A 17,318-nucleotide genomic window follows, 5' to 3' on the forward strand; every position below is an offset into this window, starting at 1 on the left:
ATGGTAGAAACAGAGGTATGTATAGCTAGGTAAGGTATAAACAAATGGTAAGGGGGTATATTGTCCAAAGTGTAGAATTTGTTCCTCAGGTTAGCAAAGAAGTCCTAAAAATCTAAAATTTGAACTAAACTTTTAAAGCAGAAAATGATTTTAAAGAACTTTAAAACGATTCTCAGGGGGAAAAAGACAGGGAGAGAGAGAAGAAACCAGAAGGAAATGTATTGCATCATTAGAGCAAACTGAGGCAAGAAAATAATTAAATACACTGTAGACTTGTGGAATAATGGAGCCCATTGTGGTGCATTGGAATACAAAGTTGGAAAAATAACTTGTGATCTGGTTGGGAAGATAATCATGAAGCACAATTAGATATGTGAATTTAGGAGAGTAAATCTTGTAACTACAGACTCTGTTGACAAGCAGAGATGCTAGAGATATGAAGGCCATTTAGACTTTTGATTAATTTACTCATAAGATGATAAAGACATAGGGCAAAATCAGTGGACCTAAAAAGGATTGGGCAAGTTCAGGGGACCAAGTAAATACAATGGCTAGAACTCCTAAAAGGAAAAGCTGTCAAAACCCAGAGTTAAAAATAGTTTGCTTTATATACTGTCACTGGGACTGGACTAAGGTGTTTTCATTTTGTTTTGTTTTGTTATTGAGATATTTTCCTTCAAGGATTTACCATTTCCTTGTTTAAACCTTGAGACAGTTTTTTGAATTGTTATTCTGCACGCAACTAAATTGCATTCTTATAATTAGATCCTGGTTATTCAACGTTCATTCTCTTGACATTTGGCATGAATTTCCAACAAAGTAACATAAAATAATGCATTTGGAAGATAAGCAATTTTTTTAAGCAACAGAGTCCTGAAATTACAATTTGCATCTGAAAAAAAAAAGATGCGTTCTTGATAGAGAGCAGGTTCATAACATGTTGTTCTAAGAACACATCTTTTTAATTTTTTTAAGTTTTTATTGATTACAATGTACTGCAGATATTTTTCCCAGTCTGTGGTGTGCCTTTTCACTCTCGTAATGTTGTCTTTTGATGAACAAGAATTTAATTTTAACAAAATCTAATTTGTCTATAGTTTTGCTTCTTTTAAAAACTGTGGTAAAGTTTACACATAACATAATTTACCATCTCAACCATTTTTAAGTGTACAATTTAGTGCTTTTAAGTACATTCATATTGTTGTACAACTATCACTAACATCGATATCCAGAACTCTTTTCCTTTTGCAAAACCGAAACGCTATACTACCTGTTAAACAATTACTTCCCATTCCCTTCTCCCCCTAGTCGTTGGAAATCACGATTCTACTGTCTTTATGATTTTGACTACTCTAAGTACCTTATATAAGTGGAATCATACGGTATTAGCCTTTTTATGACTGGCTTATTTCACTTAGCATAATGTACATTGTTTCTTGGTGGGTTTTTTTTAATTTAAATTTTATTTTGTTTGACATTAGTATAGCCACTCCTGTTCTTGTATTACCATCATTTTTTTTTTTTTGGTTTTGTGTATGTGTATGGTGAAACATTTGAATTTCTTTCTTTCTTTAAAAAAATTATATATTTTTTGAGATATTTATTGTCTAACAAATTGATTTATTATTATGGTGAACCTAAAAAATAACATATCTGACATAGTGAAGTATATTTTTTTATGTTTCTTTTTTCTTATCAGTGATCCACTTTATACACATCAGTGTATACATGTCAATCACAACCGCCCAATTCATCACACCACCACCACCACCACCCCCACTGCTTTCCCCCCTTGCTGTCCATACGTTTGTTCTCTACATCTGTGTCTTAATTTCTCTCCTGCAAAACAGTTCATCTATACCATTTTTCTACGTTCCATATATATGCGTTAATATACGATATTTATTTTTCTCTTTCTGACTTACTTCACTTTGTATGACACTCTCTAGATCCATCCACGTCTCTACAAATCACCCAATTTCGTTCCTTTTTATGGCTGAGTAATATTCCATTGTATATATGTACCATATCTTCTTTATCCATTCATCTGTCAATGGGCATTTAGGTTGCTTCCATGTCCTAGCTATTGTAAATAGTGCTGAAATGAACATTGGGGTGAATGTGTCTTTTTGAATTATGGTTTTCTCTGGGTATAGCCCAGTAGTGGGATTGCTGCATCATATGGTAATTCTATTTTTAGTTCTTTAAGGAACCTCCATACTGTTCTCCATAGTGGTGGTATCAATTTACATTCCCACCAACAGTGCAAGAGTTCCCTTTTCTCCACATCCTCTCCAGCATTTGTTGTTTGTAGATTTTCTGATGATGCCCATTCTAACTGGTGTGAGGTGATACCTCACTGTAGTTTTGATTTGCATTTCTCTAATAGTTAGTGATGTTGAGCAGCTTTTCATGTGCTTCTTGGCCATCTTTATGTCTTCTTTGGAGAAAAGTCTATTTAGGTCTTCTGCCGAGTTTTGGATTGGGATGTTTGTTTTTTTAATATTGAGCTGCATGAATGTTTATATATTTTGGAGAGTAATCCTTTATCTGATGATTCATTTGCAAATATTTTCACCCATTCTGAGGGTTGTCTTTTTGTCTTGTTTATGGTTTCCTTTGCTGTACAAAAGCTTTTAAGTTTCATTAGGTCCCATTTGTTTATTTTTATTTCCATTACTATAAGAGGTGGATCAAAAAATATCTTCCTGTGATTTATGTCAAAGAGTGTTCTTCCTATGTTTTCCTCTAAGAGCTTTATAGTGCCCAGTCTTACATTTAAGTCTCTAATCCATTTTGAGTTTATTTTTGTGTATGGTGTTAGGGAGTGTTCTAATTTCATTGTTTTACATGTAGCTGTCCAGTTTTCCCAGCACCACTTATTGAAGAGACTGTCTTTTCTCCATTGTATATCTTTCCCTCCTTTGTCATAGATTAGTTGACCATAGGTGCGTGGCTTTTTCTCTGGGCTTTCTATCTTGTTCCATTGATCAATGTTTCTGTTTTTGTGCCGGTACAGTATTGTCTTGATTACTGTAGCTTTGTAGTATAGTCTGAAGTCAGGGAGTCTGATTCCTCCAGCTCCGTTTTTTTCCCTCAAGACTGCTTTGGCTATTTGGGGTCTTTTGTGTCTCCATACAAATTGTAAGACTTTTTGTTCTAGTTCTGTAAAAACTTTGGTAAGTTGATAGGGATTGCATTGAATCTGTAGATTGCTTTAGGTAGTATAGTCATTTTCACAATATTGATTCTTCCAATCCAAGAACATGGTATATCTCTCCATCTGTTGGTATCATCTTCAATTTCTTTCATCAGTGTCTTATAGTTTTCTGCATACAGGTCTTTTGTCTCCCTAGGTAGGTTTATTCCTATGTATTTTATTCTTTTTGTTGCAGTGGTAAATGGGAGTGTTTCCTTAATTTCTCTTTCAGATTTTTCATCATTAGTGTATAGGAATGCAAGAGATTTCTGTGTATTAATTTTGTATCCTGCAACTTTATCAAATTCATTGATTAGCTCTAGTAGTTTTCTGGTGGCATCTTTAGGATTCTCTATGTATAGTATCATGTCATCTTCAAACAATGACAGTTTTACTTCTTCTTTTCAAATTTGTATTTCTTTTTCTTCTCTCATTGCCGTGGCCAGGACTTCCAAAACTATGTTGAATAATAGTGGTGAGACTGGACATTCTTGTCTTTTTCCTGATCTTAGAGGAAATGCTTTCAGTTTTTCACCGTTGAGAATGTTTGCTGTGGGTTTGTTGTATATGGCCTTTATCATGTTGAAGTAGGTTCCCTCTATACCCACCTTCTGGAGACTTTTTATCATAAATGGGTGTTGAATTTTGTCAAAAGCTTTTTCTGCATCTATTGAGATGATCATATGGTTTTTCTTCTTCGGTTTGTTAATATGGTGTATCACATTGGTTGATTTGCATATATTGAAGAATCCTTGCATCCCTGGGATAAATTCCACTTGATTGTGGTGTATGATCCTTTTAATGTGTTGTTGGATTCTGTTTGCTAGTATTTTGTTGAGGATTTTAGCATCTGTATTCATCAGTGATATTGGTCTGTAATTTTCTTTGTTTGTAGTATCCTTGTCTGGTTTTGGTATCAGCGTGATGGTGGTGTCATAGAATGAGTTTGGGAATTTTCCTTCCTCTGCAATTTTTTGGAAGAGTTTGAGAAGGATGGGTCTTCTTTAAATGTTTGATAGAATTCACCTGTGAAGCCATCTGGTCCTGGTTTGTTGGTTTGTTGGAACATTTTTAATCACAGTTTCAATTTCATTACTTGTGATTGGTCTGTTCATATTTTCTATTTCTTCCTGGTTCAGTCTTGAAAGGTTATACCTTTCTAAGAATTTGTCCATTTCTTCCAGGTTTCCATTTTATTGGCATACAGTTGCTTGTAGTAGTCTCTTAGGATGCTTTCTACTTCTGCGGTGTCCGTTGCAACTTCTCCTTTTTCATTTCTAATTTTGTTGATTTGAGTCCTCTCCCTCTTTTTCTTGATGAGTCTGGCTAAAGGTTTATCAATTTTGTTTATCTTCTCAAAGAACCAGCTTTTAGTTTTATTGATCTTTGCTATTGTTTTCTTTGTTTCTATTTCATTTATTTCTGCTCTGATCTTTATGATTTCTTTCCTTCTACTAACTTTGGGTTTTGTTTGTTCTTCTTTCTCTAGTTCCTTTAGGTGTAATGTTAGATTGTTTATTTGAGATTTTTCTTGTTTCTTGAGGTAGGCTGGTATAGCTATAAACTTCCCTCTTAGAACTGCTTTTGCTGCATCCCATAGGTTTTGAGTCATCATGTTTTCATTGTCATTCGTCTCTAGGTATTTTTGATTTCCTCTTTGATATCTTCAGTGATCTCTTGGTTATTTAGTAACATATTGTTTAGCCTCCATATATTTGTGTTTTTTACATTTTTTTCCCTGTACTTGATTTCTAATCTCATAGCGTTGTGGTCAGAAAAGATGCTTGATATGATTTCAATTTTCTTAAATTTACTGAGGCTTGATTTGTGACCCAAGATGTGATCTATCCTGGAGAATGTTCCTTGCGAACTTGAGAAGAAAGTGTAATCTGCTGTTTCTGGATGGAACGTCCTATAAATATCAGTTAAATCTATCTGGTCTGTTGTGTCATTTAAAGCTTGTGTTTCCTTGTTAATATTCTGTTTGGATGATCTGTCCATTGGTGTAAGTGAGGTGTTAAAGTCCCCCACTATTATTTTGTTACTGTTGACTTCCTCTTTTAGAGCTGTTAGCAGTTGCCTTATGTATTGAGGTGCTCCTATGTTGGGTGCATATGTATTTATAACTGTTATGTCTTCTTCTTGGATTTTTCCCTTGATCATTATGTAGTGTCCTTCCTTGTCTCCTGTAACATTCTTTATTTTAAAGTCTATTTTATCTGATATGAGTACTGCTACTCCAGCTTTCTTTTGATTTACATTTGCATGGAATATCTTTTTCCATCCACTCACTTTCAGTCTGTATGTGTCCCTAGCTCTGAATTGGGTGTCTTGTAGACAGCATATATATGGGTCTTGTTTTCGTATCCATTCAGGAAGCCTGTGTCTTATGGTTCAAGCATTTAATCCATTCACATTTAAGGTAATTATCGATAGGTATGTTCCTATTACCATTTTCTTAATTGTTTTGGGTTTGTTTTTGTAGGTCCTTTTCTTCTCTTGTGTTTCCCACTTAGAAAAGTTCGTTTAGCATTTGTTTGTAGAACTGGTTTGGTGGTGCTGAATTCTCTTAGCTTTTGCTTGTCTGTAAAGCTTTTGATTTCTCCATTGAATCTGAGTGAGATCCTTGCTGGGTAGGGTAATCTTGTTTGTAGGTTCTTCCCTTTCATCACTTTAAATATGTCATGTCATGCCACTCCCTTCTGGCTTTTAGAGTTTCTGCTGATAAATCATCTGTTAACCTTATGGGTGTTCCCTTGTATGTTATTTGTTATTTTTCCCTTGCTTCTTTCAGTAATTTTTCTTTGTCTTTAATTTTTGCCAGTTTGATTATGCTGTGTCTTGGCGTGTTTCTCCTTGGATTTATCCTGTATGGCACTCTCTGCACTTCCTGGACTTGGGTGGCTATTTCCTTTCCCATGTTAGGGAAGTTTTCGACTATAATGTCTTCAAATATTTTTTCTGGTCCTTTCTCTCTCTCTTCTCCTTCTGGGACCCCTATAATGCAAATGTTGTTGCATTTAATGTTATCCCAGAGGTCTCTTAGGCTGTATTCATTTCTTTTCATTCTTTTTTCTTTATTCTGTTCCGCAGCAGTGAATTCCACCATTCTGTCTTCCAGGTCACTTATCCGTTCTTCTGCCTCAGTTATTCTGCTATTGATTCCTTCTGGTGTAGTTGCCATTTCTGTTATTGTACTGTTCACCTCTGTTTGTTTGTCGTTTAATCTTTTACATCTTTGTTAAACATTTCTTGCATCTTCTCGATCTTTGCCTCCATTCTTCTTCCAAGGTCATGGATCATCTTCACTATCATTATTCTGAATTTTTTTTCTGGATGATTGCCTGTCTCCATTTCATTTAGTTGTTTTTCTGGGGTTTTATCTTGTTCCTTCATCTGGTACATAGCCCTCTGTCTTTTCATCTTGTCTATCTTCCTGTGAATGTGGTTTTTGTTCCACAGGCTGCAGGATTATAGTTCTTCTTGCTTCTGCTGTCTGCCCTCTGGTGGATAAGGCTATGCAAGAGGCTTGTGGAAGTTTCCTGATGGGTGGTGGGTAGAGCTGGCTGTTGCTCTGGTGGGCAGAGCTCAGTAAAACTTTAATCTGCTTGTCTGCTCTGGATGGGGCTGGGTTCCCTTCCTGTTGGTTGTTTGGCCTGAGGCAATGCAACACTTGAGCCTACCCAGGGCTCTTTGTTGGGGCTAATGGCAGACTCTGGGAGGGCTCATGCCAATGAGTACTTCCCAGAACTCCTGCCAGTGTCCTTGTCCCTTGGTGAGCCACAGCTCCCCCCCGCCTCTGCAGGAGACCCTCCAACACTAGCAGGTAGGTCTGGCTCAGTCTCCTAGGGGGTCACTGCTCCTTCCCCTGTGTCCTGACATGCACACTACTTTGTGTGTGCCCTCCAAGAGTGGAGTTTCTGTTTCCCCCAGTCCTGCCGAAGTCCTGCAGTCAGATCCCACTAGCCTTCAAAGTCTGATTCTCTAGGAATTCCTCCTCCCATTGCCAAACTCCCAGTTTGGGAAGCCTGACGTGTGGCTCAGAACCTTCACTCCAGTGGGTGGACTTCTGTGGTGTAAGTGTTCTCCAGGTTGTGAGTCACCCATACAGCAGTTATGGGATTTGATTTTATTGTGATAGTGCCCCTCCTACTGTCTCATTGTGGCTTCTCCTTTGTCTTTGCATGTGGGGTTTCTTTTTTGGTGAATTCCAGTGTCTTCCTGTCGATGATTGTTCAGCAGCCAGTTGTGATTCCAATGTTCTTGAAAGAGGGAGTGAGAGCATGTCCTTCTACTCTGCCATCTTGAACCAATCTGGAAACATTTGAATTTCTTTCTCATTTCCTTTGTGTGTATTGTAGAGCTGTTTTCTTTGTGGTTACCATGGGGATTTCATTTAAAATCCTAAAGTTATAACACTCTTATTTGAATTTTCACCAGCTTAACTTTAATGACATACAAAATGTTCTTTCCCCACCCCTTTCCATTGTTGACATCACAAAATTATGTTTGTATATATAGTGTGTCCCAAAACATAAACTAATAATTTTTTTAATGCATTAGTGTCCTAAATTATGTAGAAAACAAGATTTGGAGTTACAAACCAAAGTTACAGTAATACTAGATTTTACACTAACGATTTTTTTAATGTATTAGTCTCCTAAATTATGTAGAAACAAATGAAAAAATAGTTATGAATCCTTGTTGCAGTAATACTAGCTTTTATAATTGCCCATGAATTTACCTTTAGTGAGATGTTTATTTTTCCACACATCTTCTTTTTTGATATGTTAAAAGTTGAGTATCATTGATTCATAGAAAAATAAAGAAGTCACTCTGTCCTATCTTACACACACACACACACACACTCACTCTAACACACACATACAAATATATATACACACATATACACACACTCCAGTGATATTTTATTAAGGTTAAAATAAATATTTTGAAGTACTCCTTGACTATAGGAAACTAATAAGAAAATTTAAGATTACTGTGGATTAGTACTTTTTTAATAGACTATTTTTAGAACAGTTTTATGTTAACAGAAAAAATTGAGAAGATGGTGCAGAGATTTTCCATATACTCCCTGCCTCCACACATGCATAGTCTCCCACATTGTCACCATCTTCCACCAGAGACCTACATTTGTTACAATTAATGAACCTACACTGAAACATTATTATCACCCAAAGTCCATAATTTACACTACAGTTCACTTTTAGTTGTACATTCCATGTGTTTTGACAGATGTTAAATGACATGTATCCACCATTATAGTATCTTATAAAGTAGTTTCACTGCTCTAAAAATCCTCTGTGTTCAGACTCTTCATTCCTTTCTCCTCATTAGCCCATAGCAAGCATTGATCCTTTTACTGTCTCCATAGTTTTGCCTTTTCCCAAATGTCGTATTGTTGGAATCATACAGTATATAGCCTTTTCACATTGGTTTCTTTCACTTAGTAATATATGTTTAAGTTTCTTCCATGTCTTTTCATGGCTTGATTACTCATTCCTTTTTAGAGTTTAATAATATTCCATTGTTTGGATGTACCAGTTTGTTTATCCATTCACCTATTTCTTCCAAGTTTTGGCAATTATGAATAAAGCTGCTGAAAACATCAGTGTGCAGGTTTTTTGGGTGGACATAGTTTTCAACTCATTAGATTGCGGGACCTTATGATGAGTATGTTTAGTGTTGTAAGAAATTGATAAACTGTCTTCCAAAGTGGCTGTACCATTTTATACTCACACTAGTAATGATTGAGAATTCCTGTTGCTCTGCATCCTCACTGGCACTTGGTGTTTTCACTGTCATTTTGGTGATTTTGGTCATTCTAATAGGTATATAGTGATATTTAATTGTTTTAATTTGCATTTCTTTTATGACATATGATGTGGAACATCTTTTAATATGCTTATTTGCCATCTGTGTCTCTTCTTTAGTGAGGTATATGTTGAAGTCTTTGGCCCATTAATTTAGTCAAGTTGTTGGTTTTCTTACTGGAGAGTTTCTTGTATATTTTAGATAACTGTCCTTTATCGGATATGTCTTTTGCAAATATTTTCTCCCATACCATTGCTTGTCTTTTCATTCTGTACACATTGTCTTAATGAAGTCCAGCTTATCAATTATTTCTTTCATTGATTGCACCTTTGGTATTGTATCTAAAAAGTCATCACCAAACCCAGAGATATCTAGATTGTCTTATATATTATCTTCTAAGTGTTTTATAGTTTTGCACTCTACATTTAGATCTGTGATCCATTTTGAGTTAATTTTTGTGAAAGGTGTAAAGTTTTTTGTCAAGATTCATTTTTTTAATGGGAATGGACAATAGTTCCAGCACGATTTGTTAAAAAGACTGCCTTTTCTGTATTACCATTACTTCTTTCTGAAACATCAATTGACTATATTTATGGGGGTCTATTTCTGGGCTCTTCATGTGTCATTTGATCTATTTGTCTATTCTTTGCCAGCACCATAGTTTCCTGATTACTGTAGCTTTATAGTAAGTCTTGAAGTTGGGTAGTGTCAGTCCTCTGATTTTGTTCCTCCATCAATATTGTGTTGAGTATTCTGGGTCTTTGCATCTCTGCATAAATGTTGAAATTAGTACTTTTGTTCCTTAGATTCTGGTTTATATTTCTCCATTTACTACCAACAGCAAAACAATAAGAAGCATGGTTGAAATAGAGCATTTTCAGTAAATTAGAATCTAGATAGGATTATATATGATTAAAAACCGTGAATTCATATCGCCCTTTTACATTTATTTTAAATATAGAAAGTGTAAAACCTTTTACTAATTAGTTCATCAATACTCTCTTATGTTTTGTCTTATTTACTTTTCTTCCATAAACATTATAAATATAAACTGTTTCACTATCTCCTAAACAGTTTATTCCAAAGAACAACAGGGCCAAACTTCTGACTACTGGTGAAGTTAATGGTATGCTTTCTTTTGATTACTATATTTTAGGTATTTTTGAGAAGACTTATTTTGAATTCTCCAGAAAGAACTTAACTTGCAACTTTCCTGCTTACACATCTACATCTTTCCCCTAAAGGTCAAGTGATTGAGTCTAAACGGCGGCCCAGGGTATAAAAAGTAGCTCTAAATTTGCCTTTCACCTTTCAAATACGTTGGAAATTTGTACTCATGATGTATGTGAAAGGTAATATCATTTATGGAACTAGTGAAATTAACACATTAATACATGCAAATGTAGCATTTCAACATAATGTTTAAGCTACTAAAACTCAGAAAGAAAATAAGGAAGTGGGAACACTGATGAAACAAAGATGATTCACATGATATGAAAGCAAGAGCAAAATCCCCAAAGATCTATTCTTTAAGTATCTTTTTTACGTCTCTGAAACCCTGTGGTTAATACAGTTCAGGAAAATAGTTTAGAGAGTTTCATATCCTCTGTTGATTAGTAGAGTTTGTTGTCTCTCGTGACAGATCTTCGTGCAGTCCATGTGTTTTACAGTGCACGTAATCACAATGTTAAAATGCAAAGGTCCTTCCAAATACTGCAGTTACAAGTAGAAAGTTTAAGTGATTTGGAAAGCAAAAAAGTCCTTGAACACTAGGAGAATCCTTTAGTTTTCATATCGTCAAGCCTCATCATTTAAACTTTTTCCTCTCCGAAAATTTTGATGGCTTACCAACTTTAAGCATCCATTTAATTGTAGAGTTTTTCAAGCTCTGAAAATATAACCATCAATCACAAAACTCAATGATGTTTTTTAATGTATGGTCATTCTTCCCAAGCCATGTTAAGTGAAACAGGAAGGGAAGGTATTGCAAGGTTCTAATTTTAAAACAATCTTACCAAATAATGAAAGAGTAGCCTAATGGGGGCAAATTTTAAAAACTATAGTTACAAATTAAAGTGAATACATCAATGTATTACACTGGTTTAGGATTGCAAGCTTTTCATTCGTATTTATTCAGAAGCTCCACATGTCCAATATTAATATTATTATTTTGTAATTTTCTTGTGAAGAATGGAACAATTTTCATAAGACTTTAAGAGTGAAGAGGAGATTTTGAAACATTAAAATGATTTGTTGAAACTTTAAAAATGTGTGACTACAAGATATAAAAATCAAGGTTATTTCTTTATACATTGATAACAAAATTATCAACGTATAACCTAAAATCTGAAAAAAACATTTAACCCAATGATGTCATTTAATATGCAATTAAATTATTATATAAGATGTATTAAAATATATTTTTACAAAATATAATGTTAGACAAAAAAATTATAGTTACTGTAATTTGATTCATAATAGTCAAGTGCTGTTTTTTTATAATGGGATGATTATATTTTATTTTCTCATTTTTTTAACATGGTGTAAGAAAAATTAAACAGTGCACAAAGTAGATCATCAGTTCCACTACCAACTACCATAGATAATTTCTTAAGAATTCTTCCAGGGGTCACCTTATCTTTGATACAGGAGGCAAGAATATACAGTGGAGAAAAGACAGCCTCTTCAATAACTGGTGCTGGGAAAACTGGACAGCTACATGTAAAAGAATGAAATTAGAACACTCCCTAACACCATACACAAAAATAAACTCAAAATGGATTAAAGACCTAAATGTAAGGCCAGACACTATCAAACTCTTAGAGGAAATCATTGACAGAACACTCTATGACATAAATCACAGCAAGATCCTTTTTGACCCACCTCCTAGTGAAATGGAAATAAAAACAAAAATAAACAAATGGGACCTAATTATACTTAAAAGCTTTTGCACAGCAAAGGAAACCATAAACAATACCAAAAGACAGCCCTCAGAATGGGAGAAAATATTTCCAAATGAAGCAACTGACAAAGGATTAATCTCAAAAATTTACAAGCAGCTCATGCGGCTCTATAACAAAAAAACAAACAACCCAATCCAAAAATGTGCAGAAGACCTAAATAGACATTTCTCCAAAGAAGATATTACAAATTGCCAACAAACACATGAAAGAATGCTCAACATCATTAATCATTAGAGAAATGCAAATCAAAACTACAATGAGATATCATCTCACACCAGTCAGAATGGCCATCATCAAAAAATCTAGAAACAATAAATGCTGGAGAGGGTGTGGAGAAAAGTGAACACTCTTGCACTGTTGGTGGGAATGTAAATTGGTTCAGCCACTATGGAGAACAGTATGGAGGTTCCTTAAAAAACTACACATAGAACTACCATACGACCCAGCAATCCCACTACTGGGCATATACCCTGAGAAAACCATAATTCCAAAAGAGTCATGTACCAAAATGTTCATTGCAGATCTATTTACAATAGCCAGGACATGGAAGCAACCTAAGTGTCCATCAACAGTTGAATGGATAAAGAAGATGTGGCACATATATACAATGGAATATTACTCAGCCATAAAAAGAAATGAAATTGAATTATTTGTAGTGAGGTGGATAGACCCAGAGTCTGTCATACAGAGTGAAGTAAGTCAGAAGGAGAAAAACAAATACTGTATGCTAACACATATATATGGAATCTAAGGGGAAAAAAATGTCATGAAGAACCTAGGGGTAAGATGGGAATAAAGACACAGACCTACTAGAGCATGGACTTGAGGATATGGGGAAGGGGAAGGGTAAGCTGTGACAAAGTGAGAGAGTGGCATGGACATATATACACTACCAAACGTAAAATAGATAGCTAGTGGGAAGCAGCCGCATAGCACAGGGAGATCAGCTATGTGGTTTGTGACCACCTAGAGGGGTGGTATAGGCAGGGTGAAAGGGAGGAAGATGCAAGAGGGAAGAGATATGGGAACATATGTATATGTATAACTGATTCCCTTTGTTATAAAGCAGAAACTAACACACCATTGTAAAGCAGTTATACTCCAATAAAGATGTTAAAAAAAAAAGAATTCTTCCAGGAAATAGACAAATAGGCATTTTTAAAATTATATTTTATATGCATAAATATATTATATGTAAACTGTTCTAGATTAGAATCATGTGTACTCTTCTGCATTTTTTTTGAAGTTTGTACTTTGGGGAGTTTGCTCTTGTAGTTCTCATCTCTATTCCCTTATATTATAATGCTCTTATCTCTACTCAGGTATCTATACTAGAGCTTAATTGATTTAAACTTTAGATTTCTTTATAATTAGTTCTGGAAAAAATATTCAAACAATTCTATTTGAAATCTTTGCCCCTTGGCAAATATTATGAACTATTATTAAAGTATTTAAACCAAAGATAAAATATCTCCCTTAATTATTTTATAAATTTTTATGATCCATTAGTTTTATTATTTTTTATTTATTTTTTTTTTTTGCGGTACGTGGGCCTCTCACTGCTGTGGCCTCTCCCGTTGCGGAGCACAAGGCTGTGGACGCGCAGGCTCAGCGGCCATGGCTCACGGGCCCAGCCGCTCCGCGGCACGTGGGATCCTCCCAGATCGGGGCACGAACCCGCATCCCCTGCATCGGCAGGCGGACTCCCAACCACTGCACCACCAGGGAAGCCCAGTTTTATTATTTTAATTTTACTGTGACAGAAATGATGTCTTTGCCCTATTTTGTCACCACATTCTAATTATTAATTTGTTTTAATATAAATATTCCTATAATAGGAACTATACTTATTAAAATGACAAGCTAATACTTTGTTTTAACCAGGATAAATACTTGGATTGAGAATTCACTGGTCATCATTGAGATTGATAAAAATACATAGTGTTCAGTGATGTCACCTCCTTCATAGTTAATAATTCTAGAGTTATTCAACAATTTTGTAAACAAACATCTTCACCAAAATGATTTTTAAGGAAAGGATAAATTCAATTCATATAGATTTTTAAAATTTCTATATGAGTTCTACTTTCTTCTTTATCTTTTAGTTTAGAATACATATGCTACCCTTGTATTTGACAAATCTTCCAAATTTTTTTTTATTAGAGGGATAATTTTACAACTACAAAAGAAATGTGCAAGTGTGAGATAAGTTGACTATATGACTGCTTTAAATTTCCTTGGAATTAAGAATTTCATTTGAAATGCTTGATATAACCCTCATGACTTACAGCAATGTTTCTCAAATTGGAGTTCACAGATGTATTTTGCCGGTTCTGAGAAAAAATATTCTTACTCCCTTTAAAACGTGTTTTTACATTGATCCAAGCTGAGAACACTGGCTTACAGAATTTTTAAGAATGACTTAAAAGTTTGATCAAAGAAGGTCAGAACAAACCCTTCTTATTCTGACCATAAACAAGACTATTTACAATCTTGAGTCTCAGATTTGTAGCCTCTGAATTGTGGGTATTGACATAAATAATCATTTAGATCCCTTGGGCTTTGAGTTTCACTGGTTCTGTACTTTAGTTGTTCTTACTCACATGAATATTCAAAATGCCACAAACATTTGTACTTAATTTTCATAAATGTCCTCAGGAATATCTTCTCTATAACCTAAAGGAGGTTCATTTAACTTTTGATCATCACTAACTGAGGTAGCTTACTAAAATATTCCGGCTTTAAAGTCTGGAATTTAAATATTGTCTAGGAGTTTGAATATTCTTTGCGTTTTTCAAGACCATAATTAAGCTAACCCACCCTCACTAAATGTTTCCTGTTTACAGTAAAAATACACACAGGCAAACACACACACATATACACACACAAATATGTATATGTGCATGTGTATATATATATGTATATAAGTAGGTATAGAAGAGATAAGTATATATCTTTGTTATGGGGCCATTCATTCTATTGAAGTTATTCTTTCTTTGGATTTCTACAATTATTAAGTTTTTAAAAAGCATAGATCTTTCTATAAATGCAAATTATGGAAAATTATTTCTGGAGAAGTGTTTATTTGTTGCATATATGAAAAGTAAAAGCATACACATATGCTATATATTACTCACAAAATACAATATTTAATATACTATTCGGATCTTGCATATATTTACAAACTATATAATGTATAATACACAGTTATATAATACAGTATACTAGTGATATATATATATATAACAACTTATTCCATGCAAGTTGCTCTGCTAGACCATGAGTGTATCAAACAATATTCAATAATACATTGTCTTTTTTTATAATGATGATACATTGTTGATTTATATTCAACATGTCCTCGCTTGGATTTTCAAAAATTTATTTACCATGCTTAATATACAGCAAATCTCCCACTCTATATTTATGTTTTTGGCTATCTTGAATTTATTATTTCTAGTAATTTCATCTTGTATTGGGAGACTGAGTATTCTTTTATACTATTACTGTGTCTAAATAACTTGAATTTTTTCCTCTTATTCAACATATAAGATAATATTCTAATTAATCTGAATATTTCATGTCCAGTGTACTCATTTCTTCATTTTTGTTATTAAATAAAATTATGTTGAGCAATGGGATATCCCTTAATGTAACCTCCTAAGTTTCCCAGGGTTTTACTGAATCACTGATGTTTTCTTTTATCATTCAGCCTGTAAACTAGCTGAGTATTTGATTCTCAATGTAATGATCAAGTTCATAATTCCTAGCTTGTAGATTTCAATGTAGGAAGGAATAACAAGCCTTACAGAAATTATATCAAGTGACATCTCTAGCTCACCTCCTATCTGTGTAGCTGTCAGTCTGTTGTAAAATATTTTATTGGTCAAGTATACTTTTCTATTAAAAGAAAAGAAGCACACATTAGTTTCTTTGTTACAGCGCATGATTTTCTATACGGTTCTTACAAATAAACAGGTTGTATTTTCATACATCTTCCAGCATCAACTTTTATTCCAGTTTTAAGACTAACACAAAAATACCATATCTCAGACTTTAGTTTCTGAACTTATATTTCAGATGTGAAAATTTGCCACTTTTAAATGAGTATAGAGATAAAAGGCTGTATAAAATTAGGTTGATCCTCTGCAGGCTAAATTCATATGAATGGCATGTACTTGCAGAAGAAGTTGAAGCAGACCAGGCTTCCAGTAGAATCCCTGGTAAAAATATAAGCTGAAACAGACCATTAGTAGACTTCAGGAAATTTGAGTAAATTACCTCTGTTATTCAAGTGGATTATTTTAGAGTATTGAATCAACTCAAAGTTGCATAAGGAAAAGCAATTTTAAAAAACAACTTTGAAAATGGAGAGATTCACTCCAAATGCTTTCTGAAAATGGCTTACTTGTTTTAAATTTAGTCTTATTCCAAAAACATTTCCATATGGTTTCCATTTTGACTAATGAGCAACACAGCTGTAATACTTCTTTATAAAACGTGTGTCCTTCATTAATGCTTTTGAGTAGCTAGAAACTGCTTAATAGGTATTTTAAACCTCATGATATTTCCATGATGGGATATTTCTTCCCTCACTGGGGACTCTGATATCCACCCTTCTGCACTGCAATGTTTCTTGACATCTTAATCTAGTTACCCTTGAGTCATGGTATTATTTTCTAGCAGCTCCCATCATTCATATTTCATTGTGGAATATGAAAATACAAATGGCTTGCATCTGAGAAGTCAGTCATAGGTGTATGGCCCAAACAGGACCCTGTGGGAAACAGACCTGCCAGGCTGCCCTTAGCCAACATGTTTCCCAATTCTTGGTTCTCTCTCATTGAGATGAAAAGCTTTTGCAAAGTATTTAGAGTGTCTTCTGAGGAGTGGGGAAGCCTTCATGGCACTCAGTGATATTGACATATCCTGGGGTTTCTCCTTGGTATGCTTTACTTTCTCTTCTCTACCTAGATCATTCCTACTTCTTCAGCTTAAAGGTTAGTTCCAGTTGGGCACAGTTCCTCACTCTCGTTCCTTTCTCTGAAATTAACCTGGATATCCTTTCTCTGTATTCTCTTCACAAGGGATGTATGTTTCAAACAGAACAGTCATCAAAATGTATGATTATTTTTTCTCTGTCTTTTTATATTGTATATTTCTTGAGAGAAAAGGTTGATTTATTCATCCCTTTATATACCTAAGAAAAAGTATGAAAGCCCTGTGTTTGCTATGGTGGGGCCTGGGGCCCAGGTGCAAGGGAGTAGAGAATGGAGTCATGAAAAAAGGGCAAAATTGTGCTGGAAAAGGACTTTGAAGTT

At 34.5% G+C, this 17,318-nt stretch overlaps 1 protein-coding gene across 3 annotated transcripts in view; it reads left to right on the forward strand.

Moving 5' to 3' along the window:
• The window catches only part of ST8SIA4 (ST8 alpha-N-acetyl-neuraminide alpha-2,8-sialyltransferase 4), a 101,144-nt gene that overhangs the window by 39,487 nt on the left and 44,339 nt on the right, over positions 1-17,318 (forward strand). The window lies entirely within an intron of this gene.

This window comes from Leucopleurus acutus (assembly GCF_964270905.1).
Source record: "Leucopleurus acutus genome assembly, chromosome: 3".
NCBI lineage: Eukaryota > Metazoa > Chordata > Mammalia > Artiodactyla > Delphinidae > Leucopleurus > Leucopleurus acutus.